The sequence below is a fragment of the Paroedura picta genome, chromosome 8, assembly GCF_049243985.1.
Source record: "Paroedura picta isolate Pp20150507F chromosome 8, Ppicta_v3.0, whole genome shotgun sequence".
NCBI lineage: Eukaryota > Metazoa > Chordata > Lepidosauria > Squamata > Gekkonidae > Paroedura > Paroedura picta.
The window spans coordinates 13,573,093-13,596,751 of NC_135376.1; the positions used below are offsets into that span (position 1 = coordinate 13,573,093).

At 45.6% G+C, this 23,659-nt stretch overlaps 1 protein-coding gene across 3 annotated transcripts in view; it reads left to right on the top strand.

Annotated features, from left to right (window-relative positions):
• Positions 1-23,659, top strand: part of PLD1 (phospholipase D1) — a 144,529-nt gene that overhangs the window by 34,681 nt on the left and 86,189 nt on the right. The window contains exon 2 of one of the 3 annotated variants that reach the window (XM_077348403.1): positions 3,028-3,249. The exons of the other annotated variants lie outside the window; for them this stretch is intronic. The gene's annotated coding sequence lies outside the window, so the exon portion shown is untranslated. The remainder of the gene's footprint in view (positions 1-3,027; positions 3,250-23,659) is intronic. 3 annotated transcript variants of the gene reach the window in all.

The window sequence follows — 23,659 nt, forward strand, 5'->3', positions numbered from 1 at the left end:
CTGGCAAAGGGCCTCTCTTGGCACTCAGATCCTTCTAACTGGAGATTTTGCCCTGCAACTTGGGACATGGAATGTATACCCTCTCCCACTGTGTAGCCTCTCACTGTGAATATCTGTGACGACTGGCAAAGGGCCTCTCTTGGCACTCAGATCCTTCTAACTGGAGATTTCGCCCTGCAACTTGGGACATGGAATGTATACCCTCTCCCACTGTGTAGCCTCTCACTGTGAATATCTGTGACTGCAAGGGGAAAAAATGCCAGCACTTATTGCTTGAACCTCAAAGGTATGTGGTCATTTGATTAACAGGCCGGAAAAATGCTGGCTTATCTTATCTTCTTCCCATCCCCCCCCCCCCGGAAAAAAAAACCCAACCAAAAAAAAAAGGTTCAGAATATCTAGCTGCTTGAGAGTTAACTGGTTTTATATTGACTGGTTTATTGCCTGATTCCATTTTGAAACAGTGTGGGGTTTCTGATTTCTCAGCTTCTTCTTTTGAAGTTGCTCCCTTCTGTGAAAATGGATCTAAGCCAGCCTTTCTCAATATTTTTATCATTGCAAAAACTTTGAAACATTCTTCAGGCTTCGAGAAACCGTAGAAGTGGTTGGGAAGCATAGCGGTGTACATGCCCACCTGGGGCTACTCCCCTTCCCACCCCCTCCAGGGCCCATCATTGGCCATTTTAGGGAAGGGAGGGGAGGTCAACATGACCATATGTGGATATATCACCCGATAAATGTTTAACAGATTTTAAAAATACATTAAAAGATTAACGCCTACCCATTCAGGAAAACCTTCCGGGGCCTTCAAGAAACTTCAGAATTGCACGAAGCACTGGTTGATAAATCCTGATCTAAGCATTTTGCAGTGAATATAATATATATTTAAAAGGCCCTTATAATCTTTTGAGGGTGCTGAAGTCTCTTGGTCTCAGAGTGCTTCCTCTAAATCAGGGGCAGTCCACCTGTGGTCCTCCAGATGTTCATGGACTACAATTCCCATGAGCCTCTGCCAGCAAATGCTGGCAGGGGCTCATGGGAATTGTAGTCCTTGGACATCTGGAGGACCACAGGTTGACTACCCCTGCTCTAAATGCTTCCCTCGCTCAACACGGCACTAGGGTTGGAACGAAACAGGAGGAAGGAACTGCCAGCTGCTACTGCCACGTGGGCAGAATTTGTTGCAGTCTCCACACTCCCTGTCTTGCCACCCGTCACACGATAGACATAATGCTCATTAAATGAGAGTTCCCGGCCCCCAGGAATGATCTGTCTTAAGGTGAGTGATTGCTGTCTAGCTTAGGAAAGAACATGAGATGCCTGCTTCACCTTCAGCCTGGGTATCACTCAAATCCCTAGTGATATTGGCCAGAGTGGTAGCCAGGACCGTAGAATGGGTGAGCCATTCCTGTGAAACGGGAATAGCAAGTCTCCACGGGCACCACTGTTTCCCAGCTTTCTACCTTCAGGTAACCATTTTCAGTATCCGTTTGTCTGCTGGGAGTCTGCCACACAGACGGCGTGCATTGCAGAGGCTTTCGTGGACAGCTCTAGAGCAGGTTTTGAGCGCATGTTATGCAAAAGAACAAAATCCACCATGTAAAGACAACCCAACAAGAAGAGGTAGAATATGAAGGAAAGCTTTTATCGAATGCTTTGAAAGTACAAACAATACAAAGGAATACTGCAAAGATATTAACAAGCTGTAGGAGTGCCACTGGGAATTCCAGAATCCAAACAAGGAACCAGCGGATCCTGCGTTGCTCGTGTGACCCCCGACAAAAACTTTACTGCACAAGTGCCTAGAGGCCTCTAGATAATATTCACATCCTCATAGGAAGGTAAGGACTTGAGGATCCCCCAGAATTTCAGCTCATCTCACGACTACAAAAATAATTTCCCTTGGAGAAAATGGATGCTCTGGCAGGTGGACTTTATGGTATTGTACCCCACTGAGGACCCTGTCATAGAATCATAGAATCATAGAGTTGGAAGGGGCCATACAGGCCATCTAGTCCAATCCCCTGCTCAACGCAGGATCAGCCCTAAGCATCCTAAAGCAGTGGTACCCAAACTTTTTATCACTGGGGACCACTCAAAGCCGGGGACCACTCACTGGGGACCACTCAACGCCTTTTACTGAGGCCCGGTGGGGGGGGTAGTTTACTCCTCTACTCTCAACCACTGCCCTAACACTCTCTGATCGCTATGGTAACGTTTAAACATCCCTTCAAAATAAGATACAGACACCCCACAACAATGAAGTGTGTTGTAGAGGGCTGGGGGGGATGAAGTAAAGGGCCGGGGGGGGGGAGAGAAGGCGTCCTTCGGGGCCCACCTCCAATTAGTCGAAGGACCACATGTGGTCCGCAGCCCACAGGTTGGGGATCGCTATCCTAAAGCATCCAAGAAAAGTGTGTTTCCAACCTTTGCTTGAATACTGCCAGTGAGGGAGTCTTCTGTCCCCACTAGCTCCTCCCTAAATCTCCAAAAGTTTCCCAATCTGGATCTGGCAACCCTATCCCCATCCCTCGACATTAACCAGGGGAGACCCGGTAACTGCACCTCCATTGTTGAGAAAAGCAGGGTGAAATTATCTTAAAGAAGACACCCAGACGCTTCAAGGAGTAGCAGGCGGGTAGTTTTCAGGGAAGCTTGCCAGTTGTTATTGATTTTCCTCCTCAAGGAACTCCTAATGGGTTTTTATAGATTGCTAGGGGGTCCTTGGGAGCATGGTTTGAAAGGTGATACATTTGACACCCCATTAGACCTAGCTGTAAAGGCAGCATTTTGTGAAAGTAGAAACCGAATGTCGTTCAACTCTGATTTATATTGCGAGAGGAGCGTTTTCGAAAAGAAACTCTATCCCTGGGTGTTTTCACGGTTATTTTTGTTTTATGGAGAGAGGATAAACCAAACAATCCCGAGCAAAAGAGCGTGGAATCTAATACCACCCCTTAGCCATCGATATTCTCTCGTAGGCCTTACCTGCGGAGCTGAATCAATTGCTTTCTTCTTGCATTGCAGGAGCTGGCGTGCTTCTTGCGGTAGTTTTCAAAGGTATCGATCACTGCGGGTGGCTGGGCTTTCAGCCTACCTGTGTATCTTCAGCCTGGAATCTTATTAATGTATGAAGAATGTGGGACCTTTCTCGGGGGACTCATTTCCCACCCCCTGGACTCGCAGGAGGGGTGAGGGAGAAGAACTAATGGCGGTGCTTTGCTAAGGACGAAAAGTTGATTTGCAGAGGTGACAGAATATAAATGATAAACTAATACCTTTGCTGCCTTTCCTGCTTATTTTCCTGTTCTAGTCTGACACTAACCACGACACCTTGGCTGTCTACACGCACACCAGGTCTCTAAATTTATTGCCTGAGGCTATTGCTTCACTTTTCCTCATTGATGGGTTAAGGCGGCTCTTTCTACGTTTCTGGTGGCTTCTCTTTCTTTGGCGGCATATAAGAATTAGCTCTTCTTCTTTTTTTGTGTGTTCCTCGGTTTGTGCATTAATCCCTCGCTTCTTGTGCACCTCGTAACCAGGGATCACTTTTGATGGTTCTAGCAAACTTCTGGAGTTATGTAAGTTAACATTTGTTTCTCTAATCATTTCCATGGCAACACTCTTTAATGTCAAGTCATCTCCCTTGGAACTGGAAAATAAAAGCTGCGGCGGTGTGTGAGAAAGATTGTTGTTTTGTGCCAATGGTGTGGCACTTACTTGGCAGTGCCAGCGGGTAAAGAAGGATGCAGGGCATATTTTATAGGGCTTCAAATATGATAAAATGTTTTACCGTGGTACGTAGAATTTCTAATAAAACATATTTTCGCCTTTCCAGGAGAGAGTCTCAACGCAATTTATGCAACACACCAAACTTACCGTTCCATTATGTTTTCAGATTGCCCGCCTTCCCCCCATGGTGAGGTGCTGTTAAGAATAAATATAAGACATTTATATATAGTTGTGGCTATATATAATCATAAGGATCCAAAATACCATACGTTTAAAAGAGAAAAGGAGAAACGGCTTAACTCTCACCAGACATTTTTTATGTGGCAAATCCAGCTGAGCAAACAGGAAAAGTAGTCTCCTGGAAAATTTTATAAGAATTACTGCGAATTGTTTCTTTTTGCAGACTTTTTGTGATCTTATCAATACAGATTCACAATCACAAATTTTACAAGGACTTTCGAGAGTCAGCCAATCAGCTGAACGTCAAGCCCCATACAAATCAGTTTGATCATCATTAGATGGCTGGTGTAAGATGATGATGATTATAATTATAAATATTATTAATTTATTTAATTTATGTACCACTCTTCTATGTGGCTCAGGGTGGTATACAGCATACAGTTCACATTCATACGTAAAACGTGGATATTAAGAACCTTAAAACAATAAATGATCACAATATTAAGATCTCAGCATCTCAGCACCACTAGGTAGCTTTCCAGTATAGTCTATCAGAAGACACTGTCCATGGGGGGGGGGGGTGTCCAGGGGAAGTAAGTTTGATGTTATTGGGATCACTGGCCCCAACCAAATGCTTGGTGGAAGAGCTCCATCCTGCAGGCCCTGCGGAACTGGGACAGCTGTGAGAGGGCCCTGATTTGTCCAGGAGCTCATGCCACCAAGTAGGGGCCATGATGGAAAACAACCTGGCCCTGAATGATGATGATGATGAAGAAGAAGAGTTGGTTCTTATATGCTGCTTTTCTCTACCTGAAGGAGGCTCAAAGTGGCTTACAGTCGCCTTCCCTTTCCTCTCCCCACAACAGACACCCTGTGAGGTGGGTGAGGCTCAGAGAGCCCTGATATTCCTGCTCAGTCAGAACAGCTTGATCAGTGCTGTGGTGCACCAAAGGTCACCCAGCTGGCTGCATGGGGGGAGCGGGGAATCAAACTCACCTGGCCAGATTATAAGCCGTCACTCTTAACCACTACATCATCCTGATTCTCGGGAGAAAAGGCTAGGATAGAGTGGATGTAGTAATGGAAAAGCTGAGCAGGTGGAGCAGTTCAGCACCTTGATTCATATGGTGGTTAACCACTTGCCTAGATGACAACAAACACAGCAGAGAGGCGAGATGATATTCTCAGTTTATTGCCTTCAGTCACCATGGTCAATAGCCACTGATGAACTTCTCCTCCATGCATCCATAGTCCTGGCCCTCATGGAGTCCACTGGCAGGGGATTCCATGTATTGATATTTATTTTCTCCTGTACCCTGTCTTTCGTCCTGGTGGGCATCCCCCAAAAGCTCATATTGTTTGTCTCCTTTTTATCTTCCGTCTTCACCAGGCTCAAGGTCTGTCGTAGGCTTCTGAAGCAGAGTAGAGATCCAGGACTGTGCACCCCAGATCCTAGCCTGACACTCTAACAGCTACCCCAATTTCTTGACTTTCCTGACAACAACTGCTCCAAAACTTCCCTGAGTGCCCCTGAGTTTTTGTGTCATGGGAATGGGAAGAGCATTCTCTCTATCCACTTTCTCCAACCTATGGACAATTAATATAAGCCTCTTATAAGCTTAGTTGTGTTTCTCTAAACTTAAAAAACCCAGACTCTTTAGCCTTTGGCAGTGATGCCACTCAAGCAGTGCACTTAAAATGTACTTAAGGTAAAAGTAAAGGTATCCCCTGTGCAAGCACTGGGTCATGTCTGACCCTTGGGGTGACGCCCTCTAGTGTTTTCATGGCAGACTCAATACGGGGTGGTTTGCCAGTCCTTCCCCAGTCATTACCGTTTACCCCCCAGCAAGCTGGGTACTCATTTTACCGACCTCGGAAGGATGGAAGGCTGAGTCAACCTTGAGCCGGCTGCTGGGTCTTCTGAAACAATTGTTAGGCTTATGTTTGACTTTCTTGGCATTTGGATTGAATTGTTGTCTAACGGTGCCAAAATTATCAAGGCATAGAGAGGTGTCTTTTTTAACTAACTATTTCTGATTTTTTCAACTGTGGTGAAAACTGTACAAATCTAAAAACAGTGCAGTAACCGTCTGGAGTTATCCCTCAGACTTTGTACATGTCCGCATCCCAACTGATTTTTTGTCATTTCCTGATTTATCTCTGGTTGTGCTAGCTGCCAACAGAGTCCTCTGTTTATGCTAATTAGAGGGAATATGAATTTTCACATAAATAAAATACCCCCCTTCTTCCTGTCTCACATGCAATCCTTCACATTTGTTCACTAGCTTTTTTTTGGAAATGACAAGCAGTACTGTGTGATATTTCCAAATGTTATTTCCCCTCATCCAATCTTCAGACTTGATGACACTTTGATATTTAGAATTTTGTGACCAAATGGTAAGTTGCAGTTTGGACTGTTTGTACAGAAATGAATAGCTAGATTTTTTTTGGTGGGGGAGAGGATATTTTGAAGGTTTAGTTAGCTAAAAAAACACCTCAATTTAATACGTTCAAAACTGCTCAGGTAACAGTTGTTTTCTTGCCAGAACTATTAAATGGAAGCATTTGGACAGGTTTTGTTAGTGGAAAAGAAAAACTCTGCTGTCATGGTGACTTGATGGTCCTTTCTACCATCTTCAGCACAGTGTAATGAAGGGGTGGTCAAACTGTGGCCCTCCAAATGTCCATGGACTACAATTCCCATGATCTGGCAGGGGCTCATGGGCATTGTAGTCCATGGACATCTGGAGGGCCACAGTGTGACCACCCCTGTGGTGAAGAGCAGTGGATCCTACCTAATCTGCAGAACGGGATTTGATTCCCCCTCTCCACGAACCTCCTGGGTCACCCTGGGCCAGTCACGATATTGTCAGAACTCTCAACCCAGGGTTGAACAAAATCAAAAGGATCAAACAGTGACAGGGAGCTGCATTTCGGAGGAAAAATTCACCTCAGTGGTGCGGAGGGGTGTAGAGAGGAATATGTTATAGATGGAGTTTGGAGAAGAATCTCAACAGGGATGTGATGCTGTAGAATTCATGTTCTATATGAAACGTTGTTCTCTGCTGCTTTTGAGTCCCTGAGTATAAAGGCAAACCCAAAAATGTGTTAAGTAAGTCAGCTGAGTACGAAGACGATGTTATGCAAACCACCCGGAGAACTGATCTCTGTAGTCTAGAAATGAGTTTTAATTCTGGGAGATATCCAGGCCCCATCCGAATGCCGGAAATGCTTCTTATGCACCCATTTGCACTTGTGAAGCTTCTTTTGCTATAAACACATGGATCCCACACGCACAGGAGGTTCCGACCCTTGCCAGTAACTTGCATCTCCGTTGCATCTTCATGAGCTTGATCTAAGCGGCTGGCAAGCATGAAATGACTGCAGTCTAGTTGGGCTCCTTAGCACATGCAGCATTTCATGTCCGACGACTTTCACTTCTGCCTAAGTCCACTTAATGCGTCGGGGGTCAAGCCCCGGCTAGAATCCCAGCCCCATCACTCCTCTTGCAGTACTTGAAATTTAATGCAGAAATATGATTTGGCAGGTGGTTATTTCATCTGCCTGCCGCGCATGTAAAAATCCCAGAATAGCATTCTGCCTGACGTATTTAAAAAAACTTCAGGCAGTGCTCAGCGTTCCGCTTGGGGAGCATTTAGATAATTAAAAGCTGCCAGTGATTTCCAAAAGGTACTTTGCAAATATTTTTAATCACCAGGGAAAAGTTTAATGCCGCAAACAAAGCCAAATTAAGCCTAGCTGCCTGGAACTTTTTCATTTCTCCAGCAAGCAGAATGTTTGCCTGTAGCCCATTATTGCTTCCTTACATTCTGTGACATGCATTGTCCGTATTATTCATTCAAACCATTGCAAGCTGTTTCCAGTAAGCTGTGGCCAGAAAGAATCCAGTTGCCTTCTAAAATAGGGGGAGTTTCGGATGAAATGAGCAGTCTTGTTAGAAGCTGTATTAATAAGGGCACTTACCGGAGAAGTCAGTCGTATTTCCTTCTGTGGTTCTTGGTATTGTTGAATAAAGACGTTTATGATTCATTGTCAGTGCGGTATTGCATTAATACACTTAAATGTGCTTCTCCCTCACCCTCCCTTTCCAACTCCACAACCAGCTAAATGGGAATCCAGTAACACCTTAAAGACGGACAAGCGTTTGAGGGTAGAAACTTTGGAGAGTCAAAGCTCTCATCAAATAGGTTTCTGAAGAAAGGAGATTTGACTCTCCTAAGCTTGCGCTGTGAGAATCTAAGATGCTTTGGGATCAGAATCTTAACAGTTGACGTCAGACCAACATGGCTACCCCTTGAAACCATTAGAAGCATTTTTCTTTTTAAGGAAAAGGCCTTTCCAGTAGGTCGGAATCTTGAGGAAAGGACCATGGGGCTGAAGGAAGAAGGAAGACGGAGAGCTTCTCTTTCCCTGCTGGACATTTGTCCAATCAAAATGATAAACCTGGTTGTTTTCTCCTCACAGGTGTGAAGAGACAAGGACCTCCTTATTCAGATCCAGGTTGGGGTGCCAGCCTCCAGGTGGGATCTGAGGACAAACCCCCTCCCCAGTTAATTACCAGCTCATTTCCAGATTACATTTCCAGATTTCGCCCCTCCCCCCTTTCTTCTTTTTAATGGGGCATGTACTGGTGGGCAGCAGTGTTGCTGAGGGTCCTGTAATGGATTTTTTGTCTTTAATGTGTTCGTTACATTTTTAATTACTAATGTAGACAGTTTTATTTCTCTAATGCAGGGGTAGTCAGCCTGTGGTCCTCCAGATGTCCATGGACTACAATTCCCATGAGCCCCTGCCAGCAAACGCTGGCAGGGGCTTATGGGAATTGTAGTCCATGGACATCTGGAGGACCACAGGTTGACTACCCCTGCTCTAATGTTTTTGTGAACTACAACTGAACTCTAAAGGACTGATTAGCTGTTTAAGAAAGAATCGTCACATGGCATCATATGGCTTAAGCTGGATATTATGACACAGTTTATTCATTTGCCACAATTTGTTTTGCCTTACATCTCTGCTGTTATGACAGTTGTTCATTTAGTCTGAGAAAGAGTCCTTGCACTCCAAAGCTCAGGCCTTCAATGAATCTTTGTTGGTCTTAAATATGCTATTGGACTCTGTTGTTGTTGTGCTACGTCTGACCAACACGGCTACCCACTTGAATCTATTAATATTATCATGTTTTACTGCTTTTTATGTAAACTGCCCTGAGCCAGTTCCCAGGGAAGGGTGGTATAAAAGTCAAATTATAAATAAATATTTTACTTGCCAATGCATAGTTGATAAGCAATGTCCTTTTGGCTGTATGTACTCTCAGACATAAACAATGAAAAATAAGGTGGTGAACAGTACCATCCTAAGCCCTCTTTCCTGGGAGTAAACCCCACTGAACAGACTGTTTAGGATTTCTCTCAAAGATTACTAGTTTGGGGTGGGGGGTGGGGTTCAGTGGGAGAGAGCTGATGAATGTAGACGAGAGTTTAAAAAAAGTTGTTGGAGACTGCGGACGGAATCCCTGAACAGCTGTTTCCAGATGAGTCAGTGACTGCCAACAAGAAAAGCCTCTGTGCATAATTATAACACTGAGATAACAGATAATTAAGAAAACGAAAAGATGTGTTTGAACAAGAGACTGACCAATCTGTTCCCATGTGTGTTGCTGTTATCCAACCAAAGGAATATTTCTAGAAATAGGATTGCCTGGCTGAAAGCCAGGAGTTTCTTTGCCCCCCCCCCCTTCAAAATTTGCCAATTTAAACACGAAAGACCATGACTTAAAGGCAGGGGTAGTCAAACTGCGGCCCACCAGATGTCCATGGACTACAATTCCCATGAGCCCCTGGAGGGCCTCAGTTTGACTTTCTCTGCTTAAAGGTCTGCTTCATCCTCCCCAATCACTCGGTTTGTAGCATGCAAAATAGGCTTGCAAATATCACGAGTCCAGATGTGGTGATGAGGAGATGAAGAGTACCCATGCGGAGGTAGGGTTGCCGAGTCTCCCTCATCTCAAAATCTAAATGATGTTAGGCAGGGCCTGATGATGTCATGGGGCAGAACCTGCTGATATCACACTGGAAAAAAGTATTCATGGTTGCACTTTATTTTCTGTCTGTCTTGTACCGTGTGGTAAGTGTGCATGTGTGTGGTCACAGTCATGTGGCTTTGAAATGATGGATTTTTCACGAACGGAGATTAAAGGAAAGCAGGAGAATTTGAAAGGAAAGGAAACATGAAATGAACTGTGTGTAGAATGCAGGTTTTTTTACTGTTGAGAAATTCCTGAAACATTCTTCATCCTTTAAGAAGCTCTAGAAGTGGAGCTATCATTGCTTTAGGATGCTTAGGGCTAATCCTGCGTTGAGCAGGGGGTTGGACTAGATGGCCTGTATGGCCCCTTCCAACTCTATGATCCTAGGATTCTATGATCATGCAAAATACGGTTGGGAAGCACGCCTGTGGACACGCCCACTTGGGGCCCTCCCCTTCCCACCCCCTCCAGGCCCATCATTGGCCATGGGGTGGGGGCAGGTCAACATGACCATATATGGTCTTATGGACTCTCTCAGCCCTACCTACCTCACAGGGTGACTGTTGTGGGGAGAGGACGGAAAAGGTGTTTGTAAGCTGCTTTGAGACTCCTTCAAGCAGTGAAAAGTGGGAGCATTTTTTTTAAAAGCTCTTAGAAAATGAACAAGTTTTCGGAAAAAATCTCATGCTCAGAAAGAAAGCAGGATCCTTAGCCTTATGCTAGCATTCTCTATGGGGGGAATTTTGTATATTGAGGAGTGTTTGATCATGGGAGCCTGTCTCTGTAGTCCAGAGTGGTCAAACCCAGGTATAGCTTTGAATATATGAGAACAAAGCCCCAGGCTCTCCTATGACTGAATCAGAGGGAAAGCGCATGAAAGCCCTGCTATAGATTTTGCAGCTTGGTAGATTTTGCAGCTTGGTAACAACCAATTACAAGTCTGATCTCAGTGAAGCAGAACCCACGTCCCAGAAGTTTCCTTGTGCCCTGCCAGATTCTTCCTGTCTAGCGCTGTCCCCCACGGCTGCTCCTACCCAGTGGTGACTTCCTAGGTGTTTCCTAGGAAACCCTGCCAGAAGGTCACCGATTGCAACGAGAAGTCATGGGAACTAAAAATCCCCTCCTTGCTAGCCGCTGAGCTACAAGTTCTATCCCAGCCAGTCTCATTAGTGCTGCAAACTTTGGGTTCTGGAGGTAAAGAGAGGATAATGTGTTTGCCTAGGCAAAATAACTTAGAAGGAAATTATAAGTGCTTTTGACATCTCAGACAGACATGTCGAGCTGTTACGGATGGGCTGGCCTGAATCACTTAATGGGAGAAATGAAGGTGGGTGAATGTGCCCTTGTTAGGCTGCCAAGCACTGCAAGATTGCCTTGATTTAAAACAACAACCAAAAAATAGGCCAAGTCTTGACATTTCTGCTTGAAAATGGCAGCTTTCAGCAGCTCCTGTGTCTCAGCGGCTGGTAGTTATGGCTGTGTGGAGCCTCCCTGTTGAAAAAGAATCTCTCCTTGACTACAGATGGAAGAGGTTGGGCCTGCTTGAAACCAATTTGTGGGAGTCTTGATGACGATGACTGGAAGTAGCTTATTGCTGGTCTCGTCTTGCATCCTAGTCAGTATTCTGTCCTCCTCACACATTCACTCAAGGACTGAGTATGAGTTGTGTTGCCAACTTTCCCAACATGCACCTGTGAGGTTCCTCACTTAGGTCTGTTTAGCCTGGAGAGGAGACCATCAAGAGGGGATCTGATAGCCATCTTCAATATTTAAAAGGCTGCCATGTAGAGGATGGAGCAGAATTGTTCTCTCTTGCCCTGGGGGGACGGACCAGAACCAATGGGATGAAATTAATTCAAAAGAAATTCCGTCTAAACACCCAGAAGAAGTTCCCGACAGTTAGAGTGGTTTCTCAGTGGAACAGGCTTCCTCGGGAGGTGGTGGGTTCCCCATATTTGGAAATTTTTAAACACAGGCTGGATAGCCATCTGACGGAGAGGCTGATTCTGTGAAGGTTCAAGGGGGTGGCAGGTTATAATGGATGAGCGATTGGGATGTGAGTGTCCTGCATAGTGCAGGGGGTTGGACTAGGTGACCCAGGAGGTCCCTTCCAACTCTATGATTCTATGATTCTAGGTAACTAGCCTCCAGGTGAGGCCTGGGCTTCTCCCAGAATGGCAACTGATCTCCCCACAACAGGGACCTCATGGGGCAGGTGCGGCAGAGAGAGTTCTGAGAGAACCATGACTGGCCCAAGGTCATCCAGCAGGCTTCCTGTGCAGGAGGAAAGGGGAATCCAACCTGGTTCTCCAGATTGGAGTCCATTGTTCTCTGCCACTACATCACAGTGACTCTTAATAATAATTAAGGCATAATAACAGTTTTTTTCTAAATCAGATAGTCTAAAACCTCCTATTTCCACATGTGGATTGGAGTTGGGGAGGGAGCAGAGAATGAAAGCCAAAGATTTTCTGGCTCACCTGCATCTCAGGTAAACAGATCTGTTCTTTGTTTCAGGTTCAGCCTTTCTTTCAAGTTCAGCCTAAAACTAAAGCAATAGGCGATAGCCCTTTTCTTCTGAGTGTTGAGTTCAAAGCAAACAGAAGTGTCATCAACTTTATCCCCGTAGAGGAGGCCACGCCAGACAGAGCGGCAGTGATACTTAGTTGACTGCTGAGGTTATGATGAGAATAAATCACTTCTTAACAAGATATGCTGGTTATACCTGTTTACATCATAGGTGGAAGGAGCGGTTTCCTTCAGGGAAACAGGATTTATTTGACTATCAACGCTCTCAGTAGGGAGAAACTGAAAGGTACAAAGTATAGTTACAACTCCAAGGAACGGTGACATCAAGATATGCTTATTTATGCCCTGGCAGACAGAGAATCACATTCAGCAGTGGAATAGGCTGCCTAAGGAGGTGGTGAGCTCCCCCTCACTGGCAGTCTTCAAACAAAGTTTGGATACACACTTTTCTTGGATGCTTTAGGATGCGTTGGGCTGATCCTGCATTGACCAAGGGGTTGGACTAGATGGCCTGTCTGGGCCCTTCCAACTCTATGATTCTATGATTCCCTAGAACTATGATTGGCAGCCTCCAGGTGAGACTTTGAGGCCATCCAGAATTACCATTGATCTTGAGATGGCAGAGATCCATTCCCTGGGACAAAATGCCTGTTGTGGAGGGTGAACTCTGCGGCTTAAAACCTTGTTGAAGCCCCTCTCCTCCCTAAACCCTACTCTCCTTCGATTCCACTCCCCCAGTCTCCAGTCTCTGAAACAGAGCTTGACCTGTTAAACCAGGGGTAGTCGAACTGCGGCCCTCCAGATGTCCATGGACTACAATTCCCAGGAGCCCCCTGCCAGCGAATGCTGGCAGGGGGCTCCTGGGAATTGTAGTCCATGGACATCTGGAGGGCCGCAGTTCGACTACCCCTGTGTTAAACGATGCAGAAATTATGTAGAGTCACTGTATTTACAGTAACAGACGGCAGCATAGTTTACTGTGCTTTTTCACTAGGGTCGGTCTCAAAACAAGTTTTTCAGGGGACGTTTGCATGTACCACATGTGGCATCAAGCAGAGGAAACACATCATGTCCCTACTCATTAAGGCAGGATTTCTCAACCAAGGTTTCGGAAAACCCTGGGGTTTCTTGACGGCCCTGGAAGGGTTTCCCAAATGGGTGGAAGTTGATTTTTTATATAGATTTTAAATTTGTTAAACATTTATCAGGTAATACGACCATATATGGTCAAGTTGACTCACCCCCCCCCCCACACACACACACAACCCAAATGGCCAATGATGGGCCTGGAGGGGGTGGGAAAGGGAGTGGCCCCGGGTGAGCATGCACACAGCTCTGCTTCCCAACCATATTCTGCACAATCACAGCACATCTGGGGTTTTTCTCATAGCCTGAAGAATGTTTCAGGGGTTTCTCAATGGTAAAAAGTTTGAGAAAGGCTGCATTAAGGTCACAAGGATCTTTAAAACTGAGAAACAAATCTTTCCTTTAAAAATCCCAACTTCCTTCCTTCCTTCCTTCCTTCCTTCCTTCCTTCCTTCCTTCCTTCCTTCCTTCCTTCCTTCCTTCCTTCCTTCCTTCCTTCCTTCCTTCCTTCCTAGAACTGTTTTTGTCATTCTTTGATGCCTCATCCTTCTCAGTGCACAACTTTAGGCAACATTCAAGCCTTCTTCAGCAGTCATTCCAGAGCTGAGTGACCATGGAAGTAACCATGCCCCTCCTTATTCCAAGCAGTGGGCAACAAGGGCTGCCAGTGGGCGAATCCTGCTCATCCTGGCAGTGCTGAGAAAAGAGTGGGCTACAAGCGGACCTGCAATCTAGTTTCTTGACATCTCTTGGGCCAGTTCTTCCTATTGATCGTGTCTATTTTTGTGCTTTAAGAATGCACAACTTCACTCGGTTGATACCCACCTGGACGGACACCTTTCGGCCCAGTCCAGCCAGAGGGAAGCACGAAAAAGGTCACTTCTGTGTCAGCGGCATTTGCACAGTTAGAATTAAAGAAAGGACAACCAGTAATGATTTTCGGGTTTCCTTATTAATTGCAAGTGCTGTTTTATCTTGTCTGACAAGGCCCCGGTTGCAAAATACTCTTTAAGATTATGCAAGGATGAGTGAGCAGTGGGTGGGAAAGAAAGGAATTATAACCATCTTCCTCATCCTTTTGTTCCACTCGGCGCCTGGCACGGCAGAGTCCCGCTTGTCAGACGATCCAAATCGCACGTTAATCAGTAAGCTATTAACTGGCCACGCTTGGCTCCTGTTTCCAGCGGAGTAGCCAGTGAACCAGCGGAGAGCAGAGTCTTCCCATCTTTCCCTCTACCTGTGTTACATTGTCCTTTCTGACAGTCAGTGACTAATGGAACAATTTGGGTTAGGGGAAGGCAACAGTTTGGGCTTGAGTCCTATCAAAATGCAGACGTTGGCCAAAAAAGGGAGAGGAAGGATGAGCTGCAGGCAGGGGGTGGGTGGGGAGAAGAGGATCATGTTTGGCCAGATATAGTGGGAAGCAACCTGAGCCCTACCAGTGCTGCCCGTACTCAATGGGAGTTTTACTGGATGCAGCTGGTGATGGTCCAGGTCAGGGGTAGTCAAACTGCGGCCCTCCAGATGTCCATGGACTACAATTCCCAGGAGCCCCTGCCAGCTGGCAGGGGCTCCTGGGAATTGTAGTCCATGGACATCTGGAGGGCCGCAGTTTGACTACCCCTGGTCCAGGTCCTTGAACGTTGATGGACATAAGTAATGCCCAGGGTCTTCTCACACGGGTCCCTGTGGCACAGTGTCTGTGTCTCCTTGGTGGTGATTTTGTCTGGCTTGTCCACTGGGCAAAAGGGTGTAGTTTGAGCCAGTTTAGTGTAGTGGTTAGGAGTGCAGACTTCTAATCTAGCATGCCAGGTTCGATTCTGCACTCCCCCACATGCAGCCAGCTGGGTGACCTTGGGCTTGCCATGGTACTGATAAACTGTCCTGACCGGGCAGTGATATCAGGGCTCTCTCAGCCTCACATCCCTCACAGGGTGTCTGTTGTGGGGAGAGGAATGGGAAGGCGAATGGAAGCCGCTTTGAGCCTCCTTCGGGTAGGGAAAAGCGGTATATAAGAACCAACTTTTCTTCTTCTTACTGGGCCTGCAAAACAGAGCTTTTCCACCAGGCATGTGAGGCCGGGTCGGCAGTAACATCTAGGAAAACCCCACTCCCTAGAAACACTATCGGTAACACTGTATTCTTGCTTCCATCATGGGAGGGTAACATGGGAAAAGCCTGTAAGGGTGTGGACGTCGTTTCAGAATTGTATAGTTTTATCTTGTATTGTTTGATGTGATGTATGCAGCCCTGAGACGCCTGGGCTGAGAGGGGCAGTCAGAAATTGATTGAATTATAAATAAATTCTAAAGATAGATTCAGGTGGACAGCCTTGTTGGTCTGAAGCAGCCAAAGAAAGTTTGATTCTGGCGGCACCTTTAAGACCAACTAAGGTTCATTCAAGAGCCTCTTGTGGTGCAGGGTGGTAAGGCAGCAGACATGCAGTCTGAAAGCTCTGCCCATGAGGCTGGGAGTTCAATCCCAGCAGCCGGCTCAAGGTTGACTCAGCCTTCCATCCTTCCGAGGTCGGTAAAATGAGTACCCAGCTTGCTGCTGGGGGGTAAACGGTAATGACTGGGGAAGGCACTGGCAAACCACCCCGTATTGAGTCTGCCATGAAAACGCTAGAGGGCGTCACCCCAAGGGTCAGACATGACCCGGTGCTTGCACAGGGGATACCTTTACCTTTACCTTACGGTTCATTCAAGGTATAAGCTTTTGTTTGGCGTACTTTGCATGCACATGAAAGCTTATCCTGGTTTTAAAGGTGCCACTGGACTCAAACTTTGTTCGGGTATGTCTCTGTTCAGCATTTGTGGTGGGGATTGCCTAGCTCCAGCTATTAAAAATTGTAGGCAGGCGTGTTTAGTCCATTAAGGAAAAAAGCATCATGATAGTGGTGGAACAGCAGTGTGGACTAGTGATCAGAGCTGGCCAAGGATATGAGAGACCCCCCACTCCACCGTGGATGCTGGCTGGGTGGCCATGGGCCAGTCATTCTTTCTCAGCCTCACCTACCTGCTAGGGTTGTTGTGATGATTAGATGGAGGAGAGGAGCCTTGGCAGAGTTTAGATAGGTGAAGAGGGACGGACCATCAGACTGCTTAAAAGAATAAAATAGCTTTGTTTAGAAGTGAAATGACTTTGTATAGAAAGAGAGATTCCTAACTAACTCAAGCCCCCCAATGGTACTGTGGTGTGTGTGTGGGGGGGGGGTTCAGAATGGTAGCTGGGGAGACCCTTCCCATCCTGTGAAAGAAAAAGGGTTTTAATTTTTTTTTAATTCTATTATTTGGGCAGATTGACCTCCCCCCCCCCCAAAGTGGCCAGTCATGGGTCTGGAGGGGGTGGGATGGGAAGGTTGGTCAACAGGTTGAAATTGCCCTGTTTTGTTGGCAAGCTGGGAGGAAGTGTGCTCAAAGGAACAGGAAGTCTCCAATTCAGCCAATCACAACACAGAGGAGATTATTTGAAAAATATCTGGAAGTTCCTGCCCTAAAGATGGTATCTACACATCTTCTCTGTTGCCTAGGGATAATTGAAAATTCACCACACACTCTGTGAGTTTCTAGTTGCGTTATAGGGAAGGGATTCTTGGCATGTGACACAAGAGCTTTAGGGCTCCAGCTGATGCTCTTATGGCTGGAAGTGAGCTCTTGAAGAACATGTGTTCCAAGCCTTTTCTTCATACCCCCTGATACAACGATCACTGATAACTTAGTGGTCACCAGTTAGTTGTGTTGCTTGCTGTAGGCAACATCTGTGCTTTCTGCCTCCTCAGAACTGGAAAATTCATAAGGTTATTGACCCACTTCTTGTTAGCATGAGTTTTTTTTCCTGGTGGAGTAGAGATGTGATGCTAAAACACCCAAAGTGAAATTATGTGTTTTGCAAACAGGGACGCAAGACCTGTGCAAAAAGGATGTGGAAGTGATCGTTATCGAGATGCAGTGGGAAGAGGGAAAGTAGGCGACTGATTAAATTCAGCATGCAAGTTGACTTTTGCCCTAAACTAGAGCCCGAGAGGGAGGTTCCCTCTCAGACTTGTCTGACCAGACATTTATTGCTCATGCAAAATAAGTTTTTAGAGACGTGCTTTAATGTCAGTGTTGACCTCATGCCTTTAGTATTAGTGATCACCAAGATAGTTATGAAAAGGTGCAGAAAGTGAAAGAGAAGGTTATACAGGATCTTTTCAGGTAACAGGTAAGTGAGACGCAGCTCTCCTACATGTACCGAAAAAATAGCTTTACACCGAAGCCAGGAAGAAATGCTTGAGTGTATCCAGTCAGCCTAATCCAGACTTTGAAGTCTTACTTGGGACTGACCAGCCCCAGGAGGATAGTCTTACACTGAACCCCAGGAGGGGAGCATCATTGGTTGTTCACGGTTTTCTGAAGTCCTGTGCTGTTTCTCCGACCGATTATGCACAATGGGAAAAGGCTGGGCCAGCACTCACATGGCAGCGGGACTAATCCCTGCTTACGGATGATCTTGCAGCTGGCCCGGCCCACTTTAGGGCTTCCGATGCCCTGCGGCAAGGGAATGCTGATGTTTTTGGCTTCCCTTTCTTGCCACGGGTCCCCTACCAGGTCAGGCCTGTGCATGCAGGGAAGTCTATGGTATCCCAGTAGGGATGAAAAATGCCCCAGTCATCTCCACAGTGCTGCAAAGAACCGCGGGGCTGAATGGGACATTTTTTCTTTGCAGGAAGGTAGGATTGTGTTGGCATGCAATCCCACCTTCATGCAAAGAAGCCCCCTTGCCGTCGCCCCGTGAAGTACAGCCTTTCCTTCCCGGTTGTATTTTTGGGGGCGCAGTAATCTGGGGCGGACAGGGTCCTCCACTGTAAAAGGTTCCCCATGGGGACACAGGAAGCGGGGGAGCATGGTGCTCTTCTTGTGGTGAAGAAATTGCTGGTCTCTGTATTCTTTGAGGCCTTCTGATAAGATAAGGGATTTTTTTTTCTTCTCTTAGGCAAATGTGTCTTTAAAAGGTGACCATGTTAACTATGAATGGATATCAATAACCTTAAAGAATTCCTCTGGCAAACATGCAGAAAATTCGCAACCATTAATAGATAATTGGGAACAAATGGTACTGACCAGTCCATCCCTCTGAGAAAAGATTTCTCACTAGGCCCAAATCACGGAACTCCAAGTTATATAAAGGCTTTGCTCCCTAAAGACTGAGATAAATTTTGCCCCTGTACAATCTATGACTGTGATAGAAGGAAGATTTGTGACCACATCTCATGAGACCACCTCATTTATATTCCGCCATTCCTCTAAAACAGGGGTAGTCAACGTGTAGTCCTCCAGATATTCATGGACTAAATTCCCATGAGCCCCTGCCAGTGAATGCTGGCAGGGGCTCATGGGAATTGTAGTCCATGAACATCTGGAGGACCACACATTGACTACCCCTGCTCTAAAAGAAGGTGGTATATGTGGGGGTCATCCTATTTAATCAGACCCCATACCATGAGATAGGCTTAGACTTGTATGAGACTGTTCAGTCAGCGTTGTGGTTGAGCACTAGGGATCTGCACCAGTATCTCTGCCACACTGCTTATCCCAGGAGTCCTCAACCTTGTTGCATCTTGAAGTTTTGGAATTTATGAGATGTGTAATGAACAAAAAAAGCTTGCTGAGAGCTGGGGCCAAAACCCCTGGACAATAGTTGTGAGGAAACTCACAACTACCTGCCCACCTACAATGACCTCAATTCCGCGCCCAGAAGATGCCCCCTGAAGAAAACCAAAATCCCTGGTTTTCCCAACCCCAAGGTGGCAATTGACATTTCCCTGGGCATGTAAGAAAGGGCCACAAAACCCAAGCATACAGCCCATCCTGCCCACCCTCTCATAATCTGCCTAAGTTCACAGAATCGGCATATCTGTCAAATGTCTATCTAGCCTCTGCTTACAAATTTTAATAGAGACTTAAGGGGATTATATTTGCCAGGCACACATTTTCACTTCCATGTCATAAAAAACTTCAGCTGCCTAGTTCCATCATTTAAGTCTCTCTGAAAGGTTCTGGGTTTTTTTCTCCAAGGCTATCGGGAGCCCTGTGTTGCAAGCAGATATTTTTGAATGGGTGCTTCTTGTAGAAACAAGGATGGTGCCTTCAGGGATCTTCTGAACCCCCTTTTGCCCTAGTGGGATGGATAGGAATCAGGTTTGTACCTTTGCTTTCGAAAAGAAGGAAGTGGGCACCAGGGAACTCCTCAGAGGACAGCATGACACCCCCTGGCTCCACATCTCTGGCTTATCAGCCACACCATTGTGGCTGGTTCTTGGCTTCATGCAGGTTCTTGGTTTCATTCTCCAAGAAACAAAAGAAACAACCCTTATGGGCTTCACCCTTTTCCCACTCAGGTCAGTAATCAAACAAGCCTGTACATTTATACTGTACAGAGCTGTGCTTTGAATTGAGCTTCAGTTTGTGGAGTCTCAGAGTGTTGTGTAATTACTTTTAATTATTTCCAGATGTCCATAATGGCAAAAATTATGGCTTTGAATACATTCTGATTTTTTGCAGTAATTGCTGCCAACTGACATAGAACCTGCCAATACTTAATTGTTTTATTGGTTTCAATGTTTGTAAGCTGCCTTAAGCCCAATTTAAATAAATAAAGTAGTCATAAAAGCCACTTCAAAGGAAATATTAGCAAAATTCTTAAAAGCACAGTTAATTTAGCTCTTCCAGAAGGCTGGAAATTGCTGATCACTATTCCAAATAACAAATGAAAGACATACTTCTATTCATGATTTAATTCATGTGCTGCAAGAATTCTGGGTGAAAAATATCATCGAAATATAACAGAATCCTTTTATGTATACATTGAATGAGGCTTTCCACAGATACTGAAGGATCTGTTCATCTTTTTCTTCCAAAGTTCTGGTGTGAAGTGTTTTTCTTCCAGATGTGTCTATTATATTACAATATTAGGAAGGGAAACGTTAACAGTATACATTCTTTCATTGCTTGTGTGAATATTGTAACTGTGATTCCAGTTCACAAGGTTCCAGTTCAGCCTATGGCATTTCTAGCTTCCAGTTAAAGGTTTCAGGGTAGCAGATATCAGAAAAGGTCTATCTGTGTGTGAAATCCTGGAGAATTGATGACTGTACTGTGTGAGAGTCTTCAATTATTCTCAATAATCAGGATTAATTGAGGAAAGGAAAGCTCTTTATTGGAGAAATAGTGAACAGAACATCACAGGGTTCTTAGTAAGACTGGGGGAATCAAACTCAAGGGCCGCTTATCTATTTCTGGCCAGCCCCTCCCAGCACCAAAGGCACGAAAAGGTGTTGTTGATTAAATGGACAGTCTCTGGTGCTCAAGGCTGTTGACAAGACAGCGATTCCCAGGCCCAATGCAGCAGGAAGAACGGGCCCAGAGTATTCCCACCTCAGATATGGCAGATGGCTGGCCTAAAGGATCAAAGAGGTTGTTGGGAATATGGGCATTATTAACTGGCAGAAGCATGTTACAAAGCAAAAGCATAAATCGTGCTTTTGGCATCCTGAAATAATTGTCTAATTAAGGGTTGCCGGGTCTCCTGCTATCTATGGCATGAGATCTCTCGCCAGCAACCTGCCCTTGGAGTGGAAGTAAAATTAAAAATAAATCGGCAACAGTGTGATATCACTTCTGTGGGAAACCTGCAAGAAACCGTTCACCTCTCTAGGTTTAAACTGGAAACTCTGTGGTTATGGCATGGAGTTTCTAGCAATTTTTGGAGCAGAATGATGTCACTTCCAGGTTTCCCCCAGAAAGGATGTCATGTTGTTCCCCAAGGCACTCCATATGTCATTTTTTGGAAATGGACATTTGTATCTCTTTTTTGTACGTACTCATGATGCTGCTACCAAGTCAGACTAGGGTTAGTAGGTGAGGGTTGCCAGAGAGGGGTGACATGGGCAACCCTTTTCTGGTGTCCCTAGCTTGACTTAGTTTAAGGCAGCTTCATAAATACATTCAGATTGCAAAAAAGATGCAGAAATGTCTAGATCCAATAAATGACTTTGCCTTAGAACAAGTATTCACAGAGCTCATAGGACAAAAGGAACCCGGGATTTATTACAAGACACTCTTGGCACCAAGGACCTCGGGGCCATCGAGTTCAACATCCAAAACCATAGAATCATAGAATTGGAAGGTATCTCCTGGGTCATCTAGTCCAACCTTTTGCACTATCCTTATGTAAAAATGGAAATTTGTCCAGAAAGTTCAACACAGATTAAATTTCAAAAGAGGAAACAATGAGTCAGTGGAGGGATTTGTCTAAAGGAAGTGAAAGAGTCAAGGGTGTCAAACTTTTCTGGGAGAGCTTGAGGCTGCTGAAAACAACAATAACAGAAGCTTGGCTAGAAAAAAAGCATTCCACATAGGTACACATGTGTCCTAGAATGGGCCAGAATGGTCAGCAAGAAAAGGAAATGACAGGAGGTGAGTTGGCTTCCTTTAAAAAGGACCTTCCCAGATCAGGAGAACACAAGCCAACTACGGCAAGTGAAAAACAATACTTTGAGGGAACGCATTGTGTACTGAACCTTTGCTGAACCAAGTTTGAGTCCAGTGGCATCTTTTAAGACTGACAACATTTTATTCAAGATGCCTTCATGTGCAGGCTCACTTCTTCAGATATGAGTTCCCTCAACCATGCTTGTAGGTTTGGGGGGGGGGGGCTAATTTCCCAGAAGTTTTCGCTAGAGTTCAGATGCATCATTAACTGAACAATTATATTTGAGATATTATCAGAATCTTGCAAATGGCCACCGATCAGCATGCAAATACAGAAGTTTGTGTTCAGTGGTATCCTCAAAATCAACAAGTTCAACTCTGGGGGCAAATGGAATCTGAGAGACTAGTAAATGGAATCTGAAAGACTAAAATCTTTCAGATTTTAAAGAACACCTTTCTTTAAATGTTGCATATGGGTAGAGTTAATAAGAATATATATAAATAACCAGGCAATAAGTACAGCTAAGATTGGAACAGCACTTTTGCTAAGACATTTAAATTGGTCTACAGACGATAAAGGAGTAAACAACAGATGTGAGAACTGAGTGTGGGTCCACTGAGTTAACCTTTGCTGTTCCCACTGTTGAGGGGGGACAGAGCCAGAAGTTACGGAAGTTGGAGATCACTCTGGTTGAGGAACTTGTGCTTCCCCAGAGGCAGAGAACATCTGGCTGCAGCACAGACGTCTGAAAGCCTCATCGCTAGCTCCCCATAGCTTCTCTTTCAGTCCTGGTAAGGCACCAGTACCAACGAGAAGGATAAGGAGATGACAAACCCCCTCAATGACCTACCAGCCACCTTCGCTAAAAGTTGGAAGTCACTGATGCCATCTGCACCAAACAGCATCGGCCTGGGCAGAACACCCTGGAGGACAGGGAGGAAGTCTCTGCAGAACACTTGCAGCCGTTGCTGTTGAGATGCAGCCAAGTTGGGAAGTGCTGTGCTTGGACATCGGCCCTTGTTCCTTTGGGGCCATCAGCTGCACCTGGTGCCCCCATCGCAGTAAAGAAGCAGCTCATTCATCTCTCTCTGCCTCAGAAGGCTTCTCCAATTGGCAGGAGACCCAGGCTCAGGAAGTATTTTCTCAGGGACGGAAACTCACTTCCAGAAAATTATTTGTCAGCATCAACATTTGCATTTCCTGCAATCAGGACCGTGCAGCTGCAGCATCGCCTCCTGTCTTGTCTCCTTCCTGGTACATATAAGAGGCAGCGGAAGGTGATTAGCTGGGGATGAAGCAGGAACTGTTTCCCGGCATGGCCCTTGTCCTTTTCATGGCTGCACAAAAGTTAGAAGCACTGACGTTCTTCTCAGTGTTCCTGCTGAATTTGGAAGGCTTTTGGGTGGGCCGCTCACACATTTTACATGCAAAAGGCTCCTAATTCTGTCCCCACCATATCTGGCTAAAGTGCTGCCGATAATAGGAGCCAGAGAATATTTTTCTCTCCCCCAGTCAGAGTAGATAGCACTGACCTAAAACGACCAATGGTTAAAGCCACTTTATACAACCTATTGATGATCATCAGTCCTCTGTTGAAGGTAAAGGGGCTCT